Source organism: Phyllostomus hastatus, unplaced genomic scaffold (assembly GCF_019186645.2).
Source record: "Phyllostomus hastatus isolate PE091 unplaced genomic scaffold, TTU_PhHast_1.1 phas_contig_34, whole genome shotgun sequence".
In the NCBI taxonomy this organism is placed as follows: Eukaryota; Metazoa; Chordata; class Mammalia; order Chiroptera; family Phyllostomidae; genus Phyllostomus; species Phyllostomus hastatus.
The window spans coordinates 12,241,118-12,260,149 of record NW_025333857.1 but is presented as its reverse complement, the minus strand read 5'-3'; the positions used below and the strand labels follow the sequence as shown (position 1 = coordinate 12,260,149).

Genomic DNA, 19,032 nt, shown 5'->3' with positions numbered 1-19,032 from the left:
GGCTCAGATGATGGTTGGCATTTTTAGCAATAAAGTATTTTTAAATTGCATACACATTATTTTTCTAAACATAACACTATTGCACACTCAATTAGACTATGGTATTGGAAACAAATTTTATATGCACTGGTAAACCAAAAAATTCATGACTCACTTTATTATGATGTTCACTTTATTATGGTGGTCAGGAACTAAAACCACAATATCCACAATATATGCTTGTACTCTAAGTCATTTCTATATTTCTTATAATACCTGATATGATGTAAATGCTATATAAATAGCATTTTTACTGTATTTTGGGGGGAATAATGACAAGGAAAAAAAGTCTATGTTCAGTACAGATGCAGCAACCATCATAGGCCTAACTACATAGCAGAAGTCAGCAATAACTTAACATATTTTTCTAAATGTTTATGATTTGCATTTAGTTGAATTCATGGATGCAGAACTCACAGATACAGTGGGCTGACTATATGTTAAATTTTGTAGTTTTTAATACTTTCAATTTATTTTGAAAATATTTACAAAGAGTCAAAACTATATAAATGGAATATGAAAAGTAGTAAGACATTCCTTGCTCAATCCCCCTCATCTCACCAGCCAGCAACAACTTGGCATTCATCTAGGGACAAAAGTGCCCTTGTGGACACTTTGGGATCCAGGTAGGTTGTGAAAGCCCTGTGTAGTCCAAGACTGAGGAGAGTCATTTTGACAAGGCAGCTCACACCCGGGCAGCTGGCTCACTGACCATGGTTGAGGCTACAGACCCAGAAATAGCTCCATATTCCTGAGGACTTGTCTACAGCCTTGTTTGGCTTTGGTCCTGTCACCAGCATCATGTGCTAGGGGATCTAGGAAGACTCATGCCCACTGGGGCGTCAGGTAATTGGCATACAGCCAGACTGTAGTCCTGGCTGTGGATCCTGAAGTGGCCCACACTAGCTTCAGCCACTCACCTGTGATCGGGTGCTTCTGGAAGAAAGCCAGCTAAATTTGGTCAGACTATAGATTTCAAAGTAGTCCTATGACTGGGTTCCAGCCCGTCCTAGATGCAGTCTGAAGTCTCGTTGGCAGAAGGACCCAGCAGGAAACACTCCTGTCTGTGTCCCAGAGATCCTGAAAGAGCCCTATACTTGACTCAGGCTTCTCTAGCTGTGGTCACAGAACAGTCTTGGCCACCCAGGAATCTGTCAGGAGACACACCAATCCATGCCTCGAGAGCCAGACCTGCAGACTCAATGTTAGCTGTGAAACCTGATATAGGCCTGAGCCTTGGTTTCAGGCTTTCTTAGCCACAGTCCAGATCCAGTCCTGCCTACTCAGGGATCTATCCAATTAACCAGGCCCTCCTAGGGACCTGGTGGGAACTACCTTCATCCACACACCTAGCAATATGCTTGCTGTCTAAGGACCCTGGTGTGAAACCTGAAGCAAACCCTTGTCCTAGTACCACCCTGTTGAACAAGGTAGTGGAGACAGTCCCATCCTACTAGGAACCAGACACGATCCATGCTGCATAAGGCCCTGTTAACAAGCCCCACAACCATGAACCCCATTGTAGACCCAGCAACATCCACATTGTTGGCTCCACCATAACAAGACTGTTATTCTAGAGGTAGTCCCATTAGCCTGGGAATTAAGAGGACCTTGAAGAAATATCTGCACCCCCTTGTTCATTGCCAGATTATTCACAATAGCCAAGACATCGAAACAACCTAAGTGTCCAATCAGTGCATTAATGGATAAAGAAAATGTGTACACATAAAATGGAATATTATTCAATTATAAAAAGAAGGAAATTCTGCCATTTGCCACAACATGGGTGGACCTTGAGGGCATTATGCTAAGGGAAATAAGTCAGCAGACAAAGGCAAATACTATATGATGTCACTTATATGTGGAGTATTTAAAAAAAAAAAAAAAGCTTCCCTGGCTGGTGTGATCCTCATGGATTAAGCATTGGCCTGTGAACTGAAAGGTTGCTGGTTTAATTCCAGGACAGCGCACATGCCTGGGTTGCAGGTCAGGTCCTCAGTTGGGGATGTGTGAGAGGCAACCAATCAATATTTCTCTTGCATATCAATGTTTCTCTCCCTCTCTCCCTTTCCCTCTCTAAAAATAAATAAAAATAAAAATCTTTAAAAAAAAAAAAGCCAAACTCCCAGAAACAGAGATTAGAATAGTAGTTGCCAGGAACAGGAAGTAGGGAAAATGGGGAGATGTTTTGGACACACTGAGTGGAGACATCCAGTAAGCTGTTGGGCACACAGGTTTGGAGGGTATTTAACACAGTAAAAGAGGTGGGCTTTGAGTGGGGTCCTGTAGTAATTTCTAGGGCTCCCATAACAAAATGCCACAAACTGGTGACTAAACAGCAGAAATTTGTTTTCTCACAATTTTGGAGATAGAAGTCTGTGAACAAGATATTGGCAGGTTTGGTTTCTTCTGAGGCCTCTTGGCTCATAGGTGGTGATCTCTGTGTCTTCACATGGTCATTCCTCCAGTCATTGGATTACAGCCCATCCTTTATAACTGAATGACCTCTTTAAAGACTGTATCGCCAAATACAGTCACATCCTGACTGAGGGGTAAGACTGTAACATAAGAATGGGGTTGGGGGGATTGATAATTCAAGTTAAAGTAAACCTAGAAACAATCAGTAATGGTAAAATTTTCCCTAATTCACTAAGTGAGTTTTTTAGTGTGTTTGAGATAAAGAATATTTTGCAAAGAGAGGTATAAATACAGAAAGAAAGTAGCAAGGGAGGCAATGCATTTGTGCATTTTTTAGTAAGCTGTTTAATATTTGGACAAAGTGAAGGAAGCAAGAACAAAAATATCATTTTGGACACAAAAAAACTAAATTTCAAGGGCAATTTCTACTGGTAGGAAGAAACTAATGTTAAAACATGTCACACTGTGTTTGGGAAAGGAAGTTAAAATTTTAAAAAAATTAAGCTAAGAATACTTGGCATTTTTTCTGTAACTAATTCAGGAGCAAGAGTTACAATGGATTTCCTACCCCATGAATCAGGGACTAAGGGATGGTTTTAAGAGTTGTGGAAAATAAGCTCTGGTATACATTTATGAAATAATTGGTGGTAGGCAGGAGGGAAAAAGGATGACAGGGAAAGTGCAAGAATAAACCTGTTTTTGTTTTTATTTTTTTTAATCAGATGAAGTCACTGTTTCAAGGCAGTCTTTTTGCCCCATGTATTTTCATTCCTTAATAGCAATGTGACCTTGGACAACTTATTCTTTCTGTGCTTTAGTTTCTCCACCTAAAAAATGGTGACAGTACCTTTCTCCTAGAGTTTCTGTCATGGATAAGTGAACTAATATGTGAAAAAAGTTAAATGGTTCTTGGTGCACAGTAGACTTTCAATGAATGTTAGCTATTCTCATCATCCCTGCCATCACATCATCACCTCTCGTTACTCATGTCCCTCTAACTTTGCTCACATCATTCTCACTGCTGCCTGCTTTAAGCCATGCTGCTTTGGGGAGACTTTCCAAAGTATTCCAACCCAAGCTAACCTTGCTACAAACAGGAGATGGAAGCCTGAACTTGGAGCTAAAGTGCTCTGGATTGATTCAGATGGTGGACAGCCTCTTCTGATGGTGGGGAGGATTTTCAACAACATCATTCAACAAACATGTGCTGAGCATCTACTTTAAGGCAGACAGCATCAGGCTGGGGGCAAGAGAAGAAAAGGGAGGGTCCAGACGGGCCCTGATTTCAGGGCATTTTTTACTTAATGGAGAAAGAAACACATAAACAAAAAAACCCAAACTAAACCAAAACAAAACCCCACAGAGATATAATGGAGATTATTAACTAAAAGGTTCAGTAATCCTAGGGAAAAACCCTAAATGTCTGGATCATCCCAATTAGCCTAAAAACGTGCTGGAGTATCTCCCATCTTTAAAAATCCCATTTTGACCTACAGCCTTCCCTTGGCAGTGGCCACCACTTCTGTGCAAATCTCCACCCTCTTCTTTTCTGTAAAGCTGTAATAAATGGGCTATAGGTTGAATTTTTGTTCCTGAAATTCACGTGTTGAAATTCTAACCACCAATCTGACAGTGTTAGGAGGTGGGGCTCTGGGAGGTGATGAGGTCAAGAGGGTGAACTCTCATGAATGGTTTTAAGGCCTTTATAAAAGAGGCCCTCCAAAATTTCCATGCCCTTTGGCCATGTAAAGACATAGTGAGAAGACAGGTGCTTGTGAGGAAGTGAGCTCTAACCAGACCCTGAATCTGTCAGAACTTTGATCTTGGACTTCGTAATCACCAGAACTATAAGAAATAAATTTGGCTATTGTAAATTGTGCTGCTGTGAACATTGGGGTGCATAGGTTCTTTTGAATTGGTGTTTCAGGGTTCTTAGGTTATAATACCAGCAGTGGAATTGCTGGGTCAAAAGGCAGATCCATTTTTAGTTTTCTGAGGAAATTCCATACTGTTTTCCATAGTGGTTGTACCAGTCTGCAATCCCACCAACAGTGCACTAGGGCCCCCTTTTCTCCACAACTTCTCCAACACTTGTTGTTTGTTGCTTTGTTTATGATGACCATTCTGACTGGTGTGAAGTGGTATCTCATTGTGGTTTTAATTTGCATCTCTCTGATAGCTAGTGATACTGAGCATTTTTTCATGTGTCTCTAGAGCCTCTGTGTGTCCTCCTTGGAGAAGTGTCTGTTCAAGTCCTTTGCCCATTTTTTATTTGGGTTGCTTGTCTTCTTAGAGTGGAGTCGTGCAACCTAGGTGCCCATCAGTAAATGAATGGATCAAAAAACTATGGTACATTTACACAATGGAATTCTATACAGCAAAAAGAAAGAAGGAGCTCCTACCCTTTGCGACAACATGGATGGACCTGGAAAGCATGCTAAGCGAACTAAGCCAGGCAGTGAAAAACAAATATATTTACTTTAAAAAAGAAATAAATTTGTATTGTTTATATGCTTCCCAGTCTATGGTATTTTTATAGCAACCCAAACAAACAAGATAAATTGCTATACTTACTATTTCTACTTTCTTACTTCACAGTCTCTCTTCTAAAATATATGATTAAAGTTTTAAAAATTATGACAAATCATACAGCTTTCTTCCCTATCTTCCAGTATCCCTCTCAGCCTGTTAAGTTATCTAGGATTATTAGTTTCTTCATACATTTTTTTGGTTGCTACAAATATATTCTCTTACATCATATATATACATATGATGCTGCCTCTTGCCCTTAAAAATACATATACATCATGGGGAACTTCCTCTTTTAATACATGAAGAGTCTCCTCATTGCCTTTTATTGGTCTCCTCCTAATGGACATTGTTTCCAGTTATTTGATGTTACAAAGAAAGATGCGATTATACGGATAAGCTTGCATGGAAGTCATTTCCCACATCTGGAAATAAAAATGTAAGATAATTACTAGAAGTAGGAATACCTGGTTTAAGTGTATATACATTTGTAATTTTGATCAATAGATACTGCTAAACAGCTCTCCAAATAGGGGTTTTCCAATTTACACTCCCACTAGCAATGTATGAGAGTACGTCTTCCCCTAAGATCTTGCTGAATGTTATAAAACTTTAGGATTTTGTCAGTCTGATAGATGAAATAAATGTTATATTTATAGCTCTACTGCTATGAGTTAAGCATGTCTTTTAAATATTTGTTTTATCTTTTACCATTTTTGTTGAGTTATTAACACTTTCTATATAAAGGAAATTAGTACTGCATAAAAGTTCCACACTTTTTTGCCTGTGTGTGTCATTCTCTCCTTCCTTCCTTCCCTCCCTTCCTTCCTTCCTTCCATAAACATCTTTATTGAAATATAATTCATATACTATAAAATGTATCCTTTTAAAGTATACAGTTCAATTTTTAAAAAATCTCAAGAGTTGTACAACAATCACCACAATCTAATCTAAAAACATTTTCTTCTCCCCTCCAAAGAAACCTCATGCCCATTAGAGGTCATTCCCCATCCCCAGTCCCCCAAATTGCTGCCCACCCCAGCCCTAGGCAACCACAAAGTTACTTTTGTCTCTACAGATTGGCCTATTCTGGATATTTCATATAAATGGAATCAAGAAAATATGTGGATTTGGTAACTTGCTTCTTCTGCATTCTTTCTCAAACCTATTGTAGTCAGGATTATGTCCCCACTTAACTATACTTTTAAAAAGGTCATTAATATTAGTCATCTTGCTCTCTTGTTTTTCCTCTTCACAAGCTGTGCCTTCTTAGCTTCCTTGCTATTTCTTCGTCCTCTTCCCTCTAGACATAGAAGACCCCAGGACTCAGCACTTGCTCCTCTTCTTTTTTATTTATTTTTTAAAGTTTTTTAAAAATTATTTATTTATTTTTAGAGAGAAGGGGAGGGATGGAGAAAGAGAGGGAGAGGAATATCAATGTGTGGTTTCTTCTCACGTGGCTCCCACTGGAGACCTGGCCCACAACCCAGGCATGTGCTCTGACTGGGAATTGAACTGGTGACCCTCTGGTTCACAGCCTGCGCTCAATCCACTCAGCTAGACCAGCGAGGGCTTCTTTTTTATTTTTATCTGCACTCCCTCTCAGCTACTAATCTGGTCTATTGGTATTGGGAAAACCATTAGCTTGCTATAAACATCCCATAGATTTTAGCTACCAGGAATGAGAAATAGACATACTTTGCTATTCCTCTTGCTAAGTAAACCCCTGAAATGTGGAAAGAGAAGACAGGCTGGCTAGATACCCCAGGCCCTGAGTAATGTCATGATGGTGAGTGCCCTGGGTTTTCTTTTTCCCTCATACATCTCAGACTTGGAACTGAAGAAGCCAGCGACTCAAGGTGTCAACAGGCATAGTCCCCAAAATCCTCAACAATAGCCTCCTTTCTCTAGTCAGAGGACCTGGAAAGGGTCAGACTAGCATGACAGAAATTTAAGATAATAACATTTTACTCTAACTAAACACCACAGGAAAACAAATAAGCAAAATCTATAACCCAAACACACAGGCAAAGGTTGAATGTAAACCTATACTTCCACCCTTAGGAGGTTGTAATGATGTTTCCCAATAATCCTGCCGGGTGGTATCAGAGAAAGCCAATTAGGGAGTTACCGTTTCATCCCAGCTGGCCCGTGATGAGACTCCCCCACCTCCTCTGTTGTCAGTGGAGACTACATGGAGAGCCTGGACTTTCACTCCCATCTTTAGTAAAGAGGAGTCCCCTCTCAGGTGTCCATTTGGCAATCTGGACATCTATCTCCATTTGGCTGAAATAAGGCAATATCTCCCCTCTCCTCTGCCAAAATAGTATCACTGAAAGCCAGCCAAAATAGAAGGCTTAAATAAGATCCAAAGTTGTATAACATAATACTAAAATATCAAGGTTCCAATAGAAAATCATCATCTCAAATTGAATGAAAAAGAAAAAAAAGGAAATGAAGGCAAACACGGAGGTGACGGAGCTATTCACATTGTCTGGCAATGACTTTAAAGTAACCATGATGTAAAAAAAGGCTTTAATGAGCTAATATTTTGCTTGAAATAAAGACAGCAAAGAAAGAAAAGAAAAAGAAAAAGTCTCAGCAAAGTAATGCAAGGTATATAGAAAAACTAAGGCGTAGCAGAGGATGGGAGAAGAACTGAGCATCTGAGCAGATTCCCGCCTTCCTCTGTTCTCCCTGCACCTTGCTCTCACGGCCTGTCTGCCCTGCCACCTGCTCACCCCCCAGAACATCTTCCACTGTGGCCACCTCAGAGAGTTCCCACTTGAACAAAACCCTCCAGCAGGTGTACATGTCCCTGCCTCAAGGGGATAAGGTTCAACCATGCATGTCTAGACTTAAGGACTGCGCTGTAAGACCCGGACCCTGAACAGTGAGCCTGACTATAGAGAAGAATCACCTGAGTAGAATTTTGATGCCTCTAGTACTTTAGAGTCTGAAGGGTCCAGCAGTGACATGTATCTTGTTCCTGCTGCCATGTTTCGGGACCCTTTCTGCCAGGACCCCAACAAGCTGGTGTTGTGTGAACTCTTAAAGTACAGCCAAAAGCCTGCAGAGACCAATTTAAGGCACATCTGTAAACGGATAATGGGCAGGTGAGCAATCAGCACCCCTGGTTTGAAACGGAGCAGGAATGTACTCTCATGGTCACAGATGGACGCCCTTTTGGTTGGCCTTCCAATAGCTTCCCTCGGCCCCAAGGTCCATATTACTGTGGTGTGGGAGCAGACAAAGCCTACAGCAGAGACACTGGAGGCTCACTACCAGGTCTGCTTGTATCCTGGCATCAAGATTGCGGGGACAAATGCTGAGGTCATGCCTGCCTAGTGGGAATTCCAGTTAGGACCCTGTGAAGGAATGGACATGGGAGATCATCTCTGGGCGGCCCAGTTCATCTTGTACCGAGTGTGTGAAGACTTTGGAGTGATAGCAACACTTGATCCCAAGCCAATTCCTGGGAACTAGAAAGCTGTAGGTTGCCACACCAGCTTCAGCACCAAGGCCATGCAAGAGGAGAATGGCTTGAAGTACATGGAGGAGTCCATTGAGAGGCTGAGAAAGTGGCACCAGTACCACATTCAAACCTACATCCCAAGGGTTGCCTGACTGGATTCAGCAAAACCTCCAACATGAACAACTTTTCTGCCTGTGTGGCAACTATAGCACTAGCATCTGCATTTCCTGGGCTGTCGGCCAGGAGAAGAAGGGTTACTTTGAAGATCTGGTGGTCTTCTGCCAAATGTGACCCCTAAGGGGAGACAAGCCCTTGTCTGCACGTCTTCCAACAAAATTGGTGATGAGCTCTTCCAGCACAAAAATGAAGTGGACTAGACTTGTAGCCATTGAACCCCTTCTAATTAATTCTTCATCCACTCCCACTCTCGCCCCCTATCAATTGTCACAGGAGCCATAACTCAAAGGGCAGAATATCAAGGTCTTTTTTCATTCTTCATGCCCAATTAATATCTCTTGGTTGTTTTTGTTTGTCTGTTTGTTTGTTTTTTTGTTTTTTGTCCAGGTTAGAGGGGTCAAGTTCTTAATCTCTTCACATACAACTGCTCTTTTTGCCCCCATCACTGAAGTTTTCTAGTGCATTAGTGGGGAGACAGGGCAGGGAAACATAACCACTGCTTCACTTAACCAGATGTTTGTCCAACAGGCATAGCTGTGTAGACAGTGAGCATAGTATTGGTGAAGGAAGGGGAAGGACCTTTTTCTTCTTTGAGGTGGCTGAAGAGGGTGGGGAGCCTGGGCTTACTCTGTGGTTAGATAAGATATTCCCTCTTGGTGGAAAGATACATCTCTTAAAAAGTTATAACCAGATTTCTAATTAATGTGAGAATTAGGAGAGAGGGGAACATGGGAGTCAGGCAGGAAGATGCCTCTTATCATGCTGTGCTTCCCTGGCCTGCAGTGAAATGTCCTCACTTGAAGACAAGCTCAACATAAAGGGATGGGAGGTATAGGGTGGATAGCCCTACCTTAGAAGAAAAAGCTTGCATTCCTTGGTCCTCTATTTATAACACATATCAGTGTAGTATTTTTATATTTAAATGTAAAACCAAAAAAAATTATTTACATGGGTGTGCAGATATGTGTGATTTTTCTAAAGTAGAAAAACCATTCTGGTCACCAGGAGCCACATTTGAGGCAAGTACTCTGGTTAGAAATAAGGCTCCTTTTTAGTGGGATTGGGGGGTGAAGGTGGAGATGCTTGGAAAGTTCTCTATTAGAGACTGTTATACCTTTACACCATTTAAGGGTTTCTCTATGCCCTGCCTGCCCTTCTGGAAGGGGTGGACACTGGTTGGTTAACAAGAAGAAGCATGGTATAGCAGCAGCAGTCACCCATTACCCAAGACCCTGGCTTTGGTTTAAAGACACATGTATGCACAGGAGTTTAGAAATACAAGCTGGCTGGTCAACTGAAACATGCATGTTCCTGTCAGAGGGTGCTGGGTTTTTTTCTGGGGGGACTAGCATGTTACTAAAGTAGGCCTTTTGATATAGTAAAAAATTTTTAAGCAAAACAGAAGCTTAGATTTTAATCATATTTGTAGTGATTTGAAGACTTAGTTTTACAGTTTCTTCTTTGTTTCTACCATCTCCTTCTCATCTCTGCTTTTAGAAGAGGAGAGGGAGACAGGACTTTGGTCAAGCACTTATAATTTTGTATCCTGGTGTCTGTTCTGAGTGAAATATTCCTTTTCTTCATTAAGATTCCAAGGAGTTTTTTTTCTTTTATAATAAAAAAATAACCCCCACCAAAGGAAAACTAAATAGAAATTTTAGAACTTAAAAGTATAGTATAATAACCAAAATAAAAAGCTTAGTGGATGAACTCAAAAGCAAAATGGAGGGGATAGATGAAAGAATTAGTGAAATGGAAGAGAGAACAATAGAAATTACCTAATCTGAACAATAGAGGAAACAGATTTTAAAAAGTGAACAGAGCCTAAGGGAACTGGGAACTAAAGAAAAACAACCCCTAATATTCATGTTATTCATGTCATTGGAGTCCTGGAAGGAGAGGAGAAAGGAAGCAAGGCTGAAAAGGTATGTGAAGAGGCTCTGCCCAGGTAGCTTAAAATCAATCCATACATAAGAGGAAGAACAAATCCTCTCTCTCTAAAAAAAAGTACTTGAACAAATAATGGCTGAAAACTTCCCCCAATTTTTTTTTTAATTCTTGCTTAAGGATACTTTTTCATTGTTATTAGAGAGAGAGGAAGGGAGAGAGAGAAACATCAATGTGAGAGAGAAGTATTGATTGGTTGCCTCCTGTATGCACCCAGTCTGGGGTCTGAACCTGCAACCTAGATATGTGCTCTGATCAGGACTCAAACCTACAACTTTTGGTTACAGGACAATGCTCCAACCAACTGAGCCACACTGGCAAGGGAAAACTTCCCATATTTGTCAAGAAACATAAACATACAGATTCAACAAGCTGAGCAAACTCCAAATGTGATGAACCCAAAGAAATTCACATCAATATAATTATACTTCTGAAAACTAAAGACAAAAAAAAATCTTAAAAGCAGCCAGAGAGAGTTTTGGCCAAGATGGAGGTATAAGTAGAAACCCTTCACTTCCTTGAACAACCAAAAGGAGGTAACAACCAATCTAAAAACCATAAACAGCCAGAAGTGCCAGAAAATCAAACTCATGGAACTCCAAAAACGAAGGAATTAAAGAAACATTCAACCAGACCAGTAGAAAGGAGGCAGGCAGCCAGGTGGCTGGGTGGGTAGAGAAGACCCAAGGTAAGGTGGTGGACCACATAGGCAGGGCCAGCTGAAAGGACCTGGGGCAAGGTGGCGGACCAGACAGTGCAGTTAGTCAGGGGCTGGCTGAGAGAACCGAGGGCAAGGCTGTGGACCATGTGGGAGGGTTTGGCTGAACAGGAAACTGAAACTCAGAGCTGACTGTGGACTACAGAGAAAGTTGCCACCATGGGAGAAACTCCCAGTCTCATACATGGAAAGTGGGGCTAGAGCCAAGCAAGTGAACTGCATTGTTCCCTCTCTGGCTGCTCCCTCACAGGCAGTGCCATAGCGCAGCAAGGAGGGTTGCCCCACCCTGGAGAATACCCAAGGCCCCACCCACTTACAACTTAACAGATGCACTGAGGCAAAAAATGTGGCCCAAATGAAAGAACAGAGCAAAACTCCAGAAAGAGAGCTAAGTGATGAGGAGATAGCCGACCTATCTGATGGAGAATTTAAAGCCCTGGTAATCAAAATGCTCACAGAACTGATTGAGCTTGGTTGCAAAATGAAAGAGCAAATGAAAGATACCCAAAGTGAAATAAAGCAAAATATTCAGGGAACCAATAGTGACGGGAAGGAAACCAGGATTCAAATCAATGATTTGGAACAAAAGGAAGAAATAAACATCCAACCAGAACAGAATAAAGAAACAAGAATTCAGAACAATGAGGAGAGGCTTAGGAATCTCTGGGACAAGTTTAAATGTTCCAATATCCGAATTATAGGGTTGCCAGAAGGGGAAAAACAAGAGCAAGAAATCGAAAACTTATTTGAACAAATAATGAAGGGAAACTTCTCCAATCTGGTGAAAGAAGTAGACTTCCAGGAAGTCCATGAAGCCCAGAGAGGCCCAAAGAAGTTGGACCCAAAGAGGAACACACTGAGGCACATCACCATTAAGCTACCCAAGATTAAAAATAAGGAGAGAATCTTAAAAGCAGCAAGAAGAAAGGAGAGGGTTACCTACAAAGGGGTTCCCAGTAGGCTATCAGCTGATTTCTCAAAAGAAACCTTGCAGGCAAGAAGGGATTGTAAAGAAGTATTTGAAGTCATGAAAGACAAGGACCTACATCCAAGATTACTCTAGCCAGCAAAGCTATCATTGAGAATGGAAGGCAGATAAAGTGCTTCTCAGATAAGGTCAAGTTAAAGGAGTTCATCATCACTAAGCCCTTATTATATGAAATGTTAAAGGGACTTATCTAAGAAATTAAAGAAGATCAAAAACTGTGACCAGTAAAATGACAACAAACTCACAATTACCAACAACTGATCCTAAAAAAGAAAAACAATGAAAACAACAACTAAACAAACAGCTAGAACAAGAACAGAATCAAAGAAATGGATATCACATGGAGGGATTTTAGGGGCGAGAGGGAGGAGAGGAATTGGGCAGGGGAATGTACAGGGAATAAGAAGCATAATTGGTAGGCATAAAATAGATGGGGAGAGGTTAAGAATAGTATAGGAAAGAGAATTCAAAGAACTTATGTGTCCAACCCATGGACATGAACTAAGGCGGGGAAATACTGGAGGGTTGGAAGGTGCAGGGTGGAGGGGGGATAAAGGGAGAAAATTTGGGAAAACTGTATTAGCATAATCAATAAAATATACTTTAAAATATAAATAAATAAACAAAATAGCAGCCAGAGAAAAAACTTACTTATGAGAAAAAATTTGAATGACAGTGCATTTCTCATCAGAAACCATGGAGGGTAGAAAGAAGTAGCATACTATTTTTTTTTAAGCACTGAAAGAAGAAAAAGAAAACCATCAGAATCCTATACCCAGGAAAAATGTCCTTCATGGATGAGGGGGAGAGCAAAACATTCCTAGATGAAAGAAAATTAAAACAATTTGTTGCTAGAAGACCTGACTCTAAAAGAATGGCTAAATGATGTTCTGTAAACATAAAGTGATAAAAGGATGAAGCATGGAACATTAGGAAGAAATAACATTGTAAGCAAAAATAATGGGTAAATAGATTAGACTTTTTTTATCCTTTTGAGTGTTTTAAAGAAGGTTTGATAATTGATACGATTATACCACTAATGTGATCCTAAATGTATGTAGAGAAAATATTTAATACAATTATAAATGAGAGAGAGCAAAATGATAAAAAGTAAGTTTTCTATGCTTCACCTGAATAGGTAAAATGATGACATTTGTAAATTGTGATGTTACATATACAAAATGTAATATGTAGAGCAACTGCTAGAAGAACAAAGAAATACATTCAAAAACACTAGAGAAATCCCAATGGAATTCTAGAAAATGTTCAAATAATCTTCAAGAAGATGGGAAACAGAAAACAGAAAAAAAGCAGAGAGAACAAACAGAAAACAAAAAAATAAAAGGGCACAATTAAGTGCTACATGTCAATAATTACACTAACTGATGTTTCAGTTTCATATTTACACATGATATTTTATTATTATTATTTTTTAAAAGATTTTATTTATTTATTTTTAGAGAGAAAAGGGAGGGAGATAGAGAGAGAGAGAGAGAAACGTCAACGTGCGGTTGCTGGGGGTTGTGGCCTGCAACCCAGGCATGTACCCTGGCTGGGAATCGAACCTGGGACACTTTGGTTCCCAGCCCGCGCTCAATCCACTGAGCTACACCAGCCAGGGCAATATTTTATTTAAAATATTTCTTATTGTACACTGTGGTAAAAAACATTTTTCAATTCGCTGCCCTAAGAAATCACTGAGGGCAGAGATTTCCTTGCCATGCTGATTACACAAATGAAATTCAGGTTCTGATTCCAGTGGGAAAAGAAAGGCTTTGTTTAGCTAGAGCCTGGGGGATGTCTCTTTTGGGTCTGACAAGCTCAGGTAGCAATTCTGGCAACTGGTACTGGAGTTCTGGCAGTTTCTTGCATGGGTGGAAGTTGATGGTAGGATTTCATTTGGTCACCATCCAGTAGGAAATCAAACTGATTGCAGGAGGACCACAAAGAGGGCTGTGTCTGAGACAACCTAACCCCACCAACTTTCTTGTTCCTGACTGACTGGCTGGAAAGCATATGAAAATCCATGAGTTGCTTGTTGTTAGTTGGTATATGCAAAGAGATGCCCCTAATTATTCTCTAAAATTGTCACTATGAATCCTGTCAAAGGTTTCTTCAAAATGCTCGACCTAACATATATTAGTAACATTTTCATGGGAAGAGAAATCTAAGTATTTATGGTCCTGTTCATCATTTTTGGAACAGTAGAATATTTTTAAGTATATTTTATCAATTATGTTGTTACAATTGTCCCATTTTTTTCTCTCCTTTATCCTCCAGCATTCTACCCCCCGACCCCCCATGTCTTTAGTTCATATCCATGGGTCATCCATATAAGTTCGTTGTCTTCTCCATTTCCCATACTGTTCTTAATACCCCTGACTATTTTGTACTGACCATTTATGCTTACTCTCCATACCTTTCCCCCCATTCTCCCCACTTCCTCCTCCCTGCTGAACTCCATTTCTGTGATTCTGTTCCTATTCTGCTTGCTTGCTTAGTTTGTCTCTGGTGTTTTGTTTTGTTTTAGGTTCAGTTGTTGATAGTTTTGAGTTTGTTGTCATTTTACTGTTCATATTATTGATCATCTTTTTCTTAGATAGGTCCCTTTAACATTTCATATAATAAGGGCTTGGTGGTGATAAACTCCTTTAACTTGACCTTGTCTGGGAAGCACTTTATCTGCCCTTCCATTCTAAAGCATAGCTTTGCTGGATAGAATATCCAGCCTGGATGTTGGTCCTTACTTTTCATCACATTGAATACTTCTTTCCAGCTCCTTCTTGCCTGTAAGATTTCTTTTGAGAAATCAGCTGATAGTCTTATGGGAACTTATTTGTAGGTAACTCTCTTCCTTTCTTTTGCTGCTTTTAAGATTCTCTCCTTATATTTCATCTTTGGCAATTTAATTATGATGTGTATTGGTATGTTCCTCTTTGGGTCCAACAACTTATTTGGGACTCTCTGACTTTCCAGGACTTGTATGTCTATTTCCTTCACCAGACTGGGGAAGTTTCCTTTCATTATCTTTTCAACTAAGTTTTCAATGTCTTGCTCTTCCTCTTCTCCTTCTGGCTCCTCTATGATTTGGACTTTGGAATGTTTAAAGTTGTGCCAGAGGTTCCTAAGCCTGTCTTCATTTTTTTTTTTTTTTTTTGGAATTTTTGTTTCTTCATTCTGTTCTGGTTGAATGTTTATTTCTTCCTTTTGTTCCAAATTGTTGATTTGAGTCCCAGTTTCCTTCCCTTCACTGTTGGGTCCCTGTATATCTTTCTTTGTTTTACTTTGTATAGCCTTCGTTTTGTCCTTTATTTTGTGGCCATCCTCACTCATTTCTGTGAGCATCCTGATTACCACTGTTTTGAACCCTGCATCTTATAAGTTGGCTATCTCCTCATTGCTTAGTTCTTTTTCTGGAGTTTTGATCTGTTCGTTCATCTGGGCCATATATCTTTGTCTCAGTGCACCTGTTATGTTGTAAGCGGCGGAGCCTTAGGTATTCACCAGGGCAGGAAAACCCACTTCTCTGCATTGTGGTGCTGTATGTGCAGGAGGGGTCAGAGGGGGAACAATAGTGCTTGCTCAGTTCTTGCTCTGCTTTCAGTCACTTCCCCCATTTCCCACAAGCAAATTGTGCCCTTTGAGGTGCTGTCCTGATGCTGATTTTTGGGTGAGTGGTCTTGTATACATTCTAAGACCCCATGGGTGCCTCCAACAGATTCTCCTATGATACTGGTAGTTTCTTCCACTGCTGCAAACCCCAGAGGTTTTTACAGCCAAAGATTTTAAGGCCTCATTTTCCCTATCTAGAACCCTGGATTGTGCAGTCTGTCTAACTCCCCAGTTGTTCCTACTGATTTATCTGCATGTGAATGTGGGACCACCTGGTCTGCCAGCCTCTGCCTTGCCGCACATTCTCTCCACCTTGGCTGCCTATCTCTGCCCTTCCTACCAGTCTGGATGAATGTTTCTTTTTTAACTTCTTGGTTGTCAGACTTTCATGCAATTCAATTCTCTCACAGTTCTGGCTGTTTTTTTGTTTTTGAATTGGTCGTTATCTTTCTTTTGGTGGTGCAAGGAAGCAAAGTATATCTACCTATGCCTCCATCTTGGCCAGAAGCCCCTCAAATATTTTTAAAATTAAATTTCTTCTAATTTTCATACTTAAGAGGAGAGTCAAGTTTCACATAACTTTGTATCATTTGTTCTCCAAGCTGCATTGCTAATAAGCAAGATTAAAGATCTGTGGCTCTTCTTGGTGTCTAGTCTGGAACTTTCCTGGCAGTGACTATCCCCATTTATAGAATATACTACATTTTAGATCCTGTTTCCAACTGTTATAATTATTACAGAATTTAATAAAAAAGGATGACCCTCTCACTAATCCAAATCTTTTCTACTCCAAGACTTCTGACCTCATACATGGACCTCTCAATTTCAGTAGAGAACTTTTTCTCCTACTTCATTTAGAAAGCGTCAATATTCTCTCATTCTAAAAATGTGTCTTAGATGTTCATATACTCTCCACTTCCCCTTCTTTCTAAGCAGAGAATTCTGTTAGCACACCTTGTTTTAAGTCACAGAAACCCAACTTAAATTGGCTTACGTAAAAATATGACTCTACTATAAAGGTCATGGGTATCTTAGAAACATCTTTATGTGGTTAGATGCCTGGGCATAGCTGGAGCCAGGGACATCTTTTTCAGTTGGACTATCTTTTGTCTTTATAGCCCTTTTTGGGACTGCTTCAATATTCTCTTGCACTGTTGACTGGTTCTGCCTGCTCTTCCATCCGTGTGGTAGAACAGTCACCAATACTGCCCAAATTTACATCTCTATTCTATCAGGCCACTAGATGGAGCTGAGAGAGCTCAATTCTGATTCCAAATTCCCAAGGATATATTCTGATTACCCAGCTTGGGTCAAGACCCAGTCCTGGACCACTGAACTCTAAACACAGAGATGGGTCACAGTGTCTTATGGCTGTTCCTATGGAAGCCAACTCCTATGAAAGGAGTTGGGGGAAAGGGAAAATGGGTGGTGGGACAGCCCCCATCAAAGAGTCAGCAGAAGGTCCCAGAAGAAAAGGAGATTGTGATGGACAAACAGTGGGTCTATTCCACACCATTCCTTCTCCCCAGGCAAACTCTAAGATCTTGAGCTTTTAATTCCACTTCCTCTCCTTCAGGATCTTTACCCTTTTTTTCTTTTATATTTTAAATCTTTCCTCTAACCAATTGCCTTTTCCTTAGGTTTAAATTTGCTCAAGGCTCTCCTTTACTAGAGGAATGTCCTGTAACCCATCATCCAGCTTTTGCCTAATCTATGTACCTTTCTTTTCCACCAAACAAATTTCATCTGCCCCTTACTCACATTTTACCCCCACCTGGCCTCCTCCCTCTTTAATTCCTCCTGTCTTCATTTCCCCAAGTTGTTTATTGGTCTCTGAAAGGGTGAAGACAAGGCTGAGTTAAGAAAGCATGAGATTTGTAGGCCATTATGATACAGCCCTTCCATTGGGTATGATGTCTCAGATGCACCAGGGCCAACTTCCTCACAGCATATTTCAGGAACCACAGAGGCCAGCCCCAAGGGGCCCCACTGGATTCTGAGGCATGGCACTGACCAGTCCCTCACCTTTTCAGCTTCCTGGTTCCAGAGAGTCTGTGGCCTCAGCACCAGCTTGACCTCACCCATGCTGCTGATAGACATCTTATTTACCAAAGCCTCCCTTGGTGACAGGCCTTCTCACGCAGAGGCCTGAGAGCGTGCTCTCTCACACAGTTTACTATTTGCTTCCTCAGGAGAAGATAAGATCCTTGTCAGTTCTTTGTCCTGTGGAATGAAGGGGACAGGTAATAACCATGGGCTTGACTACAACTGCTGCTTTAAGGGTACCCACTCTAAAGGCTGAGCCCTTGACACGAGCTGAACCAATCTACCTTCTGGTGTTCTTGGTTACAAGCATGCTTCTGGGGATACCTCATTTAATGAAGCCCTTTGCTCCTTTAATTTTTTAAAAAAACTTCTTATTATGGAAAATTTTAAACACATACAAAGTAGGAAGACTCATTTAATAAGTCTACTCCCTCATTTCAATAGTTATTTGTTGAAGGACAGTGTTGTACTATCTATATATCCCCTCAAAAACACCCTACCCTATTATTCCAAAGCAAATCTCATATATGTATTTTGTAAATATTTTAGTATGTATCTCTAAACAACAATGCTCCTTTGGGGGGTTTATTTTTGGTTTTGGTCAAGCTTATACTTTACAAATAATAATACTTACCTTTTTAAGGTACAGGTCTGAGGTTTTATAAGCTCAATTAGTCATATAACCATCACAATCAGGGCACAGAACAGTTCTGTCACCCCTCAAAAGTCTCCCTCTCCCACATCCAAGTAACTGATAATGGCAACAGCACCAGGGGTTAGACCTTGGTCCTTGAGTTCGGCTAAGAAAAGAATTCAGAGCCAAGGAACTCAAATGCAAGCAGAAGTTTACTTAGAAAGTCACAGAGGTAGAAGAAGTGAGCCAGCTAGACTGGGAAAGCAAAGGTATGTGCCTTGAGGGAAGGCAGGGATAAGGAGGAAAGGCACCGGTGAGGTGCTGTGGGGAGGGGAGAAGGAAGGTGCTGTTCTGGGTTCAATTTAAGGACTTTTATCTGGAGGACTCAGGGGAAAATCTCAATTGAATATTGATCAGCTTTCCAGGTGTGTCTCCTCAGGGTTGTGGTC

At 40.7% G+C, this 19,032-nt stretch overlaps 1 pseudogene; it reads left to right on the top strand.

Moving 5' to 3' along the window:
* The first annotated feature begins 7,503 nt into the window (after nt 1-7,503).
* Nucleotides 7,504-8,838, top strand: LOC123819867 (annotated as a pseudogene).
* Nucleotides 8,839-19,032: the final 10,194 nt, after the last annotated feature.